This window comes from Canis lupus, chromosome 19 (assembly GCF_011100685.1).
Source record: "Canis lupus familiaris isolate Mischka breed German Shepherd chromosome 19, alternate assembly UU_Cfam_GSD_1.0, whole genome shotgun sequence".
In the NCBI taxonomy this organism is placed as follows: domain Eukaryota; kingdom Metazoa; phylum Chordata; class Mammalia; order Carnivora; family Canidae; genus Canis; species Canis lupus.
This window is the reverse complement of record NC_049240.1, coordinates 20,177,495-20,188,397: the sequence shown is the minus strand read 5'-3', so window position 1 is coordinate 20,188,397 and position 10,903 is coordinate 20,177,495. Positions and strand designations below refer to the sequence as shown.

At 39.2% G+C, this 10,903-nt stretch overlaps 1 pseudogene; it reads right to left on the bottom strand.

The window, feature by feature from the left end:
* Positions 1–4,908: 4,908 nt before the first annotated feature.
* Positions 4,909–8,250, bottom strand: LOC100682601 (annotated as a pseudogene).
* Between the last annotated feature and the right edge of the window lie 2,653 nt (positions 8,251–10,903).

The window sequence follows — 10,903 nt, the reverse complement described above, 5'->3', positions numbered from 1 at the left end:
CTGAATTGATTTTTAAAAATCCAACAATATGTTGCCTGTAAGAGACTCACTTTAGCCTTAAAGACATGCATAGACTGAGAGTAAAGGGATGGAAAGAGACATTTCAAGCAAATGGTAACAACAATGACAACAAAAAATGGCAGGGGTGGCTATACTTATTAAAATAGGCTTTAAAAATGGTAAAAAGAGACAAAGTCACTATACAATGATAAAAATGTCAATACATCAACATGACAATTGTAAATATTGGGGATTCCTGGGTGGCTCAGTGGTTTAACACCTTCCTTGGGCTCTTGGCATGATCCTGGAGTCCCGGGATCAAATCCCGCATCAGGCTCCCTGCATGGAGCCTGCTTCTCCCTCTGCCTCTGTCTCAGCCTCTCTCTCTCTCTCTGTGTGTCTCTCATGAATAAATAAATAAAATCTTAAAAAATATAAATATTTATGTGCCCAACATTGGAGCGCCTAAGTATATAAAGCAAAAATTAACAGAACTAAACAAAACAGAACAACAAATGAAAACAAAAAAAATCCCCGGTAATACAAGAGCCGGGGACATTAACACTCTGCTCTCAACAATGGATTGATATCATCCAGCAGAGAATCCATAAGAAAACAACAGATTTGAACAACACAATAGACCAAAAGGACCTAAAAATATATAGAGAGAACATTCTATCCAACAACAGATCATACATTCTTCTCAAGTACACATAACATTTTCTAGGATAGACCATATATTAGGACACAGAACAAGTCTTAGCAAATTCAGAAAGATTGAAATCATGTCAAGTATTTTTTCTGACCACAATGGCATAAAACTAGAAATTAGTAACAAGAAGAAAAATGGAAAATCCCAAACACATGGAAATTAAACAACAATTTCCTGAACAACCAATAGGTCAAAGAAGAAATTAAAAGGGAAATAAAAAAACTTTATTGAGATAAGCAAAAATGGAAACACAACATACCAGACCTTGGGGGGATGCCATAAAAAATAGTTATAAGAGGGAAGTTCATAGCAATAAATACCTATATTTCAGAAGCAAGAAAAAACTCAAATAACAACCCAACTCTTTATCTTAATGAAGTAGAAAAAAAAAAAACCAACCAATTGAGCCCAAAGTTAGAAGAAAGAAAATAATAATTATTAGAGAAGAGATAAATGAAATAAAGAATAGAAAAGCAACAGGAAAGATTAACCAAACTAAGAGTTGGTTCTTTGAAAGTATAAACAAAAGTGACAAACCTCTAGCTAGATTAACCTAGGAAGAAACAGCCAGGATGAAAATTTACAGAATTATAAATGAAAAAGGAGACATTATAACTGATACAGAATATAAGAAAAATAAAGTACCATAGAGGCTACTATGAACAACTATATGCCCCAAAATGGAACAACATAAAAGAAATGGAAAAATTCTTTAGAAACATGCAACTTATCAGGACTTAATTAGGAAGCAATACAAATTGTGAATAGACCAATTACTAATAAGGAGATTAAATCAGTAATAAAAAAATCTCTCAACAAAGAAAAGCTCAGGACCAGACAGCTTCATGGATGAATTTACCAACATTTTAAAAATTAACACCAAGCCTTCACATACTCTTCCAAAAAATCTAAGAGGAGGGAACATTTCCAAGCTCATTTTACAAGGCCAACATTATCCTGATACCAAAACAAAAACAAACAAACAAAACTATTAAAAAAGAAAACCACAGGCCAATGTTCCTGATGAATATAGATTTTTAAAAAATCACTCAATAAATATTAGCAAACTGAATTCAGCAGCACTTAAAAGGATCATACATCATGATCAAGTGGGATTTGGGGAGCAAGCATGGTGCAATATACATGAATAAATCAATGTAATACATCATATCAATAGAATGAAAGAAACTAATCATATGAGGACCTCAATAGATGCAGAAAAAGCATTTGATAATATTCAACATGTATTCATGATAAAAAAAATTCTTAACAAATTAGGCACAGAAGAAATATATATCGAAATAATAAAAGCCATAAATGATAAACTCACAGATAATATACTACTCAATAGTAAAAGGTTGAAAGCTTTTCCTCTAAGATCAGGAATAAGACAAGTGTGCCCACTCTCACCATTCCTATTCAACATAGTATTAGAAGTCCCAGCTAGAGCAATTAGGTAAGAAAATGAAATAAAAGGTATCAGAATTGGAAAGAAAGAAGTAAGATTGTCTCTATTTGCATATGACATAATTTTATATAGAGAAAATGCGAAAGACACAACCAAAAAACTGTTAGATCTAGTCAATAAATTCAATGAAGTTGCAGGATACAAAACTAACATGCAAAACTCAGTAGTGTTTCCATACACTAAGGATCAATTTTCTGAAAAAGAAATAGAGAAGTTGATCCCATTTATAATGGCTTCAAGAACAAAAAAATACAAATACATTTAGTTAAGGAGATGAAAGGTCTCTACTTTGAAAACTGTAAGATATTGATGAAAGAAATTGACAAAGACACAAATAAATAGAAAGCTATCCCATGCTAATGGACTGGAAGAATTAATGTTAAAATGTCAATATCACCAAATACCATCTGTATAATTCAATATTATCCATATAACCATTTCAATGGCATATTTTATAGAAGTAGAAAAAACATTCCTAACATTTATATAGAACCACAAAAGACCCCAAATAACCAAAGGAATCCTAAGAAAGAAGAACAAAGCAGAAGGCATCATACTTCTGGATTTCAAACTATACTATAAAGCTGTAGTCATGAGGTGTGTTAATTATAGTCATAAGGAAATTTTTCCATTTGTGACAACTTGGGTGGACACTGAAGGACTATGCTAAGTGAAATAAATCACACAGAAACAGATAAATATGGTATGTTTTCACATATATGTGGAATCTAAAAGAAAACAAATTTAAACTAATAGAAAAAAGGTATCAGACTTCTTGTTACTTAGGGTGAAAGATGTGGGGAGGGGGAATTAGAGGAAGGTGATCAATAGATACAAACTTCCAGTTATAAGATAAATAAGGCCTAGGGATCTAATGTACCACACAATGACTGTAATTAACACTGCTGAATCATATGCAGAAAGTTAAGAGAGTAAATTACATGAATTGTCATTACATGGAGAAATTTTTTTTCTTTATTTTCATACCTAAGGGGAAAATGGATGTTAGCTGACCCTCTTGTGGTAATCATTTCACAGTATATGTAAATCAAACCATCATGTCATATGCCTTAAACTTACATGGTGATACATGTCAATTATTTCTAAAACTGAGGAGAAAAAGAAAAAAAGATGTTATGTTTTGAAACCTTGTATTAATATTTACTCTTGCTAAAGTATACATCCAGAGGTCCCTCTACCTCCCCACTAACTCCACACCTTATTTGGTCAGGAGCTTCCAGGTTCCACTAGGTGGTTGTGATATTTTCAGAACTGGTGGTGCCCCCATAAGATGTATTAAATGCACTGCTCAACAATAAAATTTATTTTTCTGGATTCTTGCGTATTTTGTCTTTTATCGAATTTGATAATTGTATAGAAATGGCAAAGAAGTAGTGAAATTAGTCTTCAAACATTGTTCGAGATGGGGACCAAGATGATCGAAATAATTATAGTTAGTATGAAAGTTGATACAGTTGATATTCAAGGGGAGATTTTGTTTGAAATACGCTGAAGTTTGTTAATGATTCTGATTTACTTCCTGTAGCAGGCAGCCGAACAAATTGCAACTGAGCATGGGCTCGTGGCAGGAAAAGGCTGAGGACACTCTGGACAAGTGAGTAAATTAGTGAGTAAATTAAGTGAGTAATTACAGTGAAAACCAATCAATCAAATTTAATAGAGCTCTACATCTTACTCTTAAGAAGGTTTCCTATTATTTTGAAATGTGCTGTCTTTCCGTGGAAGGGAGTAGTGTCTTCCTGCAGGGTAAAGGGCAGGTTTTTCTGCGGGGAGATTAACCCAGAGCTATTGCTCAGGACTGGCAATCCCTGCTCTTACAGCTTATAATATTGTAGGAAAGGTAAGTCAGGGGGGTTGGATTTCCCAGAGTAAAATATGTCCCTAAATAAGTGATTGAGATCTGAAACATCTCACCATTACCTTTCACAGCTTTTGAGAAAGTTTAAAGTGGAAGAGGTGTCCCAAGAAGTTAGTCAGAAAGCAGCCTTTCTTTAATTTGTTCAATAACCTCTATGGGATGTACATTATGCACCAGCCACTATTCTAATTATCTGAGCCTAATTTCATCTTATCTATAAACATGAATCATTTTGTATAGCTTTAATATATACTAACTTTTCCAGGAACATAACTACCACTTGAGATATGACTGCCTTATTTATTTTGCTCTTCGATGTGTTTGGAAGTTTTCCAGGAGTTGCTCACCATTTCTCAAAACCATACTAAGGATGGCGAGGCTGTTCTGTTCCCTGTTCATTGCCTTTCAGTCTCCAATAAAGTCAAATGTATCAATCTGCCTTTGAGCTGTTTCACTCACATGATTCTCTGCAGATATCCAATTGTTCCAGCACCACGTGCTGAGAAGACAACACTCTCTCCATTGAATTTCCTTTGAATCTTTATTGAAAAATTGATCCTTAATATATGTGTGAGTCTATTTCTGGACTTTGTCTTTTATGCTGTTGCTTGTCTAATGCTTATGTCAATACTGTATTTTCTTGACTACTTTGACTTGAAATTAAAGTCCTTCATTTTAATCTTCAAAGCGGTTTTGGCTTTTCTTGATCATCTGCATTTCTATTTATTTGTTTATTTGTTTGTTTATTTATTTATTTATTTATTTTACACTTGGTTCTTGCATGATACTTCTTATTGATTCATGTATTTATTTCAGTCTGTAGCTGGAGGAGACCACAGGCAGAGAACAAGGGCTCCCTGCTCCCGGCCACCTGCCCTCAGAAGCTGGCCACCTAGCTCCTTAAGGCACAGGCCTGGGACAGTCCTCCACAGGAAGCAGGGGCCAAGAGACCTGCAGGCCAGGCAGCTCACCCCGCTGTGTCCATGTGAGGGCAGTAACTAAACCTGAGTTTGGTGGGAAAGGGTAGCCGAGCCCCTAGAATTCCCAGTCATCCTCATCCTCCTCTCCAGGTGGCTGCTGTGGGGGAGGCAGAGGTGGGATGGAGTCTGACATTCGGGCGAAGGCTCCTCCTGGCCCCTCACTGGCTCCCGTCAAAGGTCCTTTCCCAGAGATCCCTTTACGCCTCATGACCAGCTTGTTAAAGAGATCCGAGATCAGGTCCCCACCTTGGCTTGTAGCTCTCACTTGCTCCTGCTCCTTCTGTTTCTTCTTCTCCAGCTTCTGCTCCCTGATGCTACAGAGCTTGGCCTTGCCTATGCCCCCAGCCTGGCGGATGGACTCCAACAGGGTGGCCCCGCCACTGGAGGGGTCCACCACTTCCTTTGGAGCTCCTTGAGTGGTAGCTGAAGGAGACACACTGCCACTGCTGTCCTCCCTGGCATCTTGGCCAGGGGAGGCTATGGCCTGGGGTGGGGGTGGGGGAGCGCTGACCAGCACAGCTGGGGCTGGGGGAGGTGGGGGTGGTGACGGCGGCGGCGTAGGTGCTGTTAGTATAGTTCCGCATCTTCCAGGTCTGGCTTGAAAGTCTCAGCCACCTCTGTGTGGAAGGTGGGCAGCTCTGGAATGGTGCCAGGGGCGGAGGGGCGATGCCAGGGCCCAGGTCAGCACTGTACATGAGGTCATCGGCAATGCCCGGCAGGTCGGGCAGGTAGGATGGCACATCAATCTCAGGCACTTGGCCCAGGTCAGGCACACAGAAGTAGTTTTCTGGAACCTGTTGCTCCAGCTGCTCCCTCTTGCTGATGGACAAAGGGGCATCGAACAACTTCTCCTCTGTCTCTGCCCCCAGCATCACATGGGTCTTTGTTACAGCACCAGCCAGGGGGTCCAAGAAGACATACTTTTTGTTCAGGTTCTCAGTGGTGTTGAATAGCAGCAACGAGCTGACGGATCTGATGTCGCTGGGAAGACCCCCAAGCCCCTCCTCGGCCTCATCCTCAGGCTCTGGCTTGGTGTTCACACACACAGCGAAGTATTTCAGCTTCTGCAGGGCCCACTCATCCAGGGGGCGGTGCTTGCTCTGGATGCTATGGCAAGGGCGTCTCTGCAGTCCTGGGTCCTGGGCATCCGTGAAGATGGAATCCTACTCCTGTAAGCGCTCTGGAGCTGGGTACTTGGCACTGGAGAACACCTTGATCGCCTTCTTGCTGCCCTTAATCTTCTCGATCTTGGCCTGGAGACCCTCTCCCCAATGGCCTGCAGCTGCTTCCGGCTGAGCTCTACTCGTTGGGAGATCCTGCTAAAGATGTCTCCAGAGCCTTCTGTAGGTACTGCAGGGCATCTGCCATCTGCTGGATGGCCTCCCCCCGCCACAGGTCCGGCTGGATGAGGGGCACTGCATAGGTCTGCCCTGCCAACGAGTGCTGGGTCCTCACCGGAGTCACGGGGCCTGCGCGCCGCCGCCTCTCCCTATTTATTTAAGGGTGGGGGTGGGGGGAGCAGAGAGAGAGGGAGAGAGAAAATCTGCTGAGTGCATATTTCCCACTATGCTGAGTGCATATTTCCCACTTGGGGCTTAATCCCAGGATCCTGAGCTCATGACCTGAGCCAAAGTAAAGAGTCAGATCCTTAACCAACTGAGCCACCGAGGCACCCCTGATCGTCTGCATTTCTATATGAATTTTAGAATTACTTAAAAAAAAAACCAAATGGCCTATTGAAATTTTTGACAGGATTGTGTTGAATCTATAGATCAATTTGGGAAAAATTGTCATTTTAGCAATATTGAGTCTTCCAATCCATCAACAAAGCCTATCTCTTCACTTACTTAGGTCCTTTAAAATTTCACTTAGCAATATTTTATAGTTTTCAGATCTTGCACATCTTTTTTTTTTTTTTTAGATCTTGCACATCTTTTACTAAATTTCTCCCAAAGTATTTTGTATTTTTAATGCTGCTTTCAGTTTCATTTTTAATTCCATTTCTGATTATTCCTAGTATATGGGGATAGAATTGATTCTTTTTTGAAGATTTTATTTATTTATTCATGAGAGACAGAGAGAGAGAGAGAGAGAGAGGCAGAGACACAAGCAGAGGGAGAAGCAGGCTCCATGCAAGGAGCCTGATGTGGGACTCCATCCCCGGACTCCAGGTTCATGCCCTGGGCCAAAGGCAGGCGCTAAACCGCAGAGCCACCCAGGGATCCCTAGAATTGATTTTTGTATAGTGATCTTGTATGCTACAAACCTGCTGAACATACTTATTAGTGAATTGCTTTTTGTAGATTCTATTAGGTTTCCTATATAGATGATCCTCCTGTCTATGAGTGACACTGACTAGAACCTTTAACACAATATTGAATAGAAGTGGTAAGTGCAGACATCCTGTCTTATTGCTGATCTCAGGGGAAATGCATTCAGTCTCTCACCATGAAGTATGATGCTAGCTAGCTATTGATTTTTGCTTATGGTCTATATCAGATTGAGAAAAGCCCATTCTATTTCTAGTTTGCCAAGAATTTTATCAGATATTGATGTTGAATTTCATCAAATGCTTTTTCGGGGTCTATTGAGATGATAGTTTCATTTTTATTTTTTACATGGTAGATTACATTGATTTTCTTTGGTGAGTGGTGAGTTACCTTGATTTTCAAATGTTTAACCAACATTGCCTTCCTTGGCTCCAGTCCCATCTACTGGCTCTGAGGTTTGTGAGACATGAGAGAAAAAGCATCCATCACTCAAGTGGACATGTATCAGCCAAATTGGAGGATGAAGGACAAAATCAGAAGAAACCGAAAGCTAGAGGAGAACTTGCTGACAACAGAGAGACAGTAGCAGAAGATACAGGAGAATGGTTAGGGCAGTATACTGCAGGGCCTTAGGGTGGCTGATGGTGAATAGTGTGGGCTGCATTGGAAACAAAATGATTCAGAGCATTACAGGGATGAAAATATAATATTTAGACAGTTGGGAAACTTATACTTTGAGCTTTGAAAGTGCATGACCTAGATGGATGCTCTGAGAGTCTAAGGACTAAACCGAATCATCCTTCATATGAAATCAGTCGTGGCAACTGCAAAGATTTGCAATATCTCACTGCTGCATGTTCTAAACAACAGCTCAGACACTGGTCTCCATACATGCAGGTTCTTAGGATGAAGCAGGTCCCAGAGACTGTGGCATCTGGCATGGTGTAGGCGAGAGATGGCCACATATCAAGCCTGATATGGCATCTGCTGAATCTGAAGGACTAAACGGTTTCTGCCTCATTTTAGCAGGACACTGTCTACATAAGCTCCAGCTAATCTTCCCTGCCTTAGCTGTTGACACACCGTCCTTGAACCTTAACTCCGCATCTGGGGATCTGCTCCTTGCAGTTCAGCACAATTCCATGAAGCTAACTGGCTTTCAATCTTTTCCCAGACTCCTGTTGCTAGGCTCTGCCTATCTGCATAGTATTAATGTTACTTATGCTGCTTCCAATCTGTACCACAACATGAGTGCCCTAAACATTTATTGCCAGACTCTCAGAATGGTATAGTATATACCTGTTGGAAACTTCTCATGTATCATTCCCCTCTCTACCTCCCTTCTATAGTGGGTTGTTTCAGCCCTTTCCATTCCCAATAGAGTCAATTTTGTTATATCCAATTGTATACAAAGATAGAAATCACATTACAAATGATTTTATTTTGGAATTATTATATTTTGGAAACCTCTGCTACTGCTCTCTCTCATTGCTGAGTTAACACTGAGTAGCTATAGGATCAATAATATTATACTTATGCTCATTTGCACTTATATCTGAAAGATACATTCAAGTCATACTTGAGTTAATATGCTAGACCGGAACAAAATGGACCAATTTAACTTCCATTTTGGTTACAGCCATTACTTTGGCATAGGGTGGTCAGCAGAAGAGAAGTATGATAAGAACTAAGGAGTATAACCCATTTCACAATTAAATGCTACCTGCAGATGGGAAGCAACTGGAACAGCACACATAGCTCTACCACAAGAGGCAAAAACTCCAGGCTGTTTTGGACTCCATGACTTCAAAACGCAGGTTATCCTGCAGGTTATCCCCAAATTGCCAGTCATATTTCCAATATCTTCTAGATTAGTTGACACTAATTAAAAATAGCTATTGTTTAGAAACTTAAAATAAGATGAGTATTGGGTGTTATACTATATGTTGACAAATGAATTTAAATAAAGTTAAAAAAACTATAAAAATGATCAATATCACGGAAGTTTGTAGTATGTGTATATTTAAGTTGATGGTTTAGCAGGAAATCTTGGGCAAGTATGTGCTGAAGGATGACTTCTGGAAATGGGGCTACAAATAACCACAACCACTCAACACACTGGCAAGATTACTTCTGGTAATGGTAGTTGCTCTAGAATTTAGTATATTTTGTTTTCTATGGAATCTCAGTATTAGAAACCAGCAACTCTTTGAGCAGTTTTTTTTTAACTAATGAAATGCTACATTAAATTAAAAAATAAAGACTTTAGAAATTGCAATTTTCTTAGTGAGAAATAGTTGAGTTCTCCACTTAAATTTTGTAAGGTAAATTCTGTTTACCCAAATTCTCTCAAGTTGTAAAATCCACTGTCATACAGCACATGGAAAGGACATTAAAAATAATCTGAGCCAAGGCACCTGGGTGGCTCAGTTGGTTAAGTGTCTGCCTTTGGCTCAGGTCATGATCTTGCAGTTCTGAGATCAAACCCTGCATTAGGCTCTCTGCTCGGTGGGGAGCCTGCTACTCCCTCTCCTTCTGCCCCTCTCCCTGCTCATGATCTATTGCTCTCACCAATAAATAAATAAAATCTTAAAAAAAATAATTTGAGCCAACCTCTATAGGCTGGATCTTGTCAGTTATTTTAAAAGATACTCTTAAACCTTTAGCTCTCTGAAATATAGTAAATAAAACTCATTTTAAGACCATTATAATTTTTCCAGGGATAAAAATCTAAGAAAACGATTAGAATTACTAAAACTCTCTTAGGACATTTCTGTATAAAGCTTTTCATGTGTATGCATAAGCACACACATATTCACACACACTCAATGGCAATAGAAGACATACCTCGAGGATGGTAAATCCAGCTATGGATGTTCCTTTGTAAATGTTAAATCCTTAAAATAACATATATATATTTATTTATAATATATATATATTATATATATTTATTTATTTATTTAGGTATATACTTAAATCTTAAGTATATATCCTTTTGGTCTATTTTTCTGAAGAACTCTGACTACTGCGGTGGACTACACAAGGGGTTAGATACTGAGAGGCATGCTACATCAAGTAACAGTTTACCACAATTTGTATTCTTTTCTGTCTTCCCATAAGCAGTTTTCAGGATGGATTGAGACAGGTATTAGATTTAGAGAAAATGTGAAAGAAAGAGAAGGAGATAGCTAGAGAAGGCATGGAGCACATTCAGATTGTGGTCAGGTCACTTCTTCCTCTGAAAGAAGTAAGAAAGAGGAATTGGGTGGTAGGGGCCTCAGACTCTAGGTAGGTCTAAGAAAGGTTCATTCATGACAATGGAGAGTCTTTGAACCAAAGTTACAGGCATTAGATTATTAGAGAAAATGTGGATGGCATTGGTCTTTGAGTCCATAATTTCATGATCTGTATCTGGTGCATATGTGATTGAGGATCCCCACATGCAACTCTTCTTTATCCAGAGATCTGAATAAAAGGACAAGGTATCTATTCCCATTAACCCAGTATGAAATAGTGAGATAGGGGTAGATGACTGCAATAGACACTCCCCTTCAAAGAGAGGAAAGGGGTTCTTTTTCTAGGTAAAATGGAATG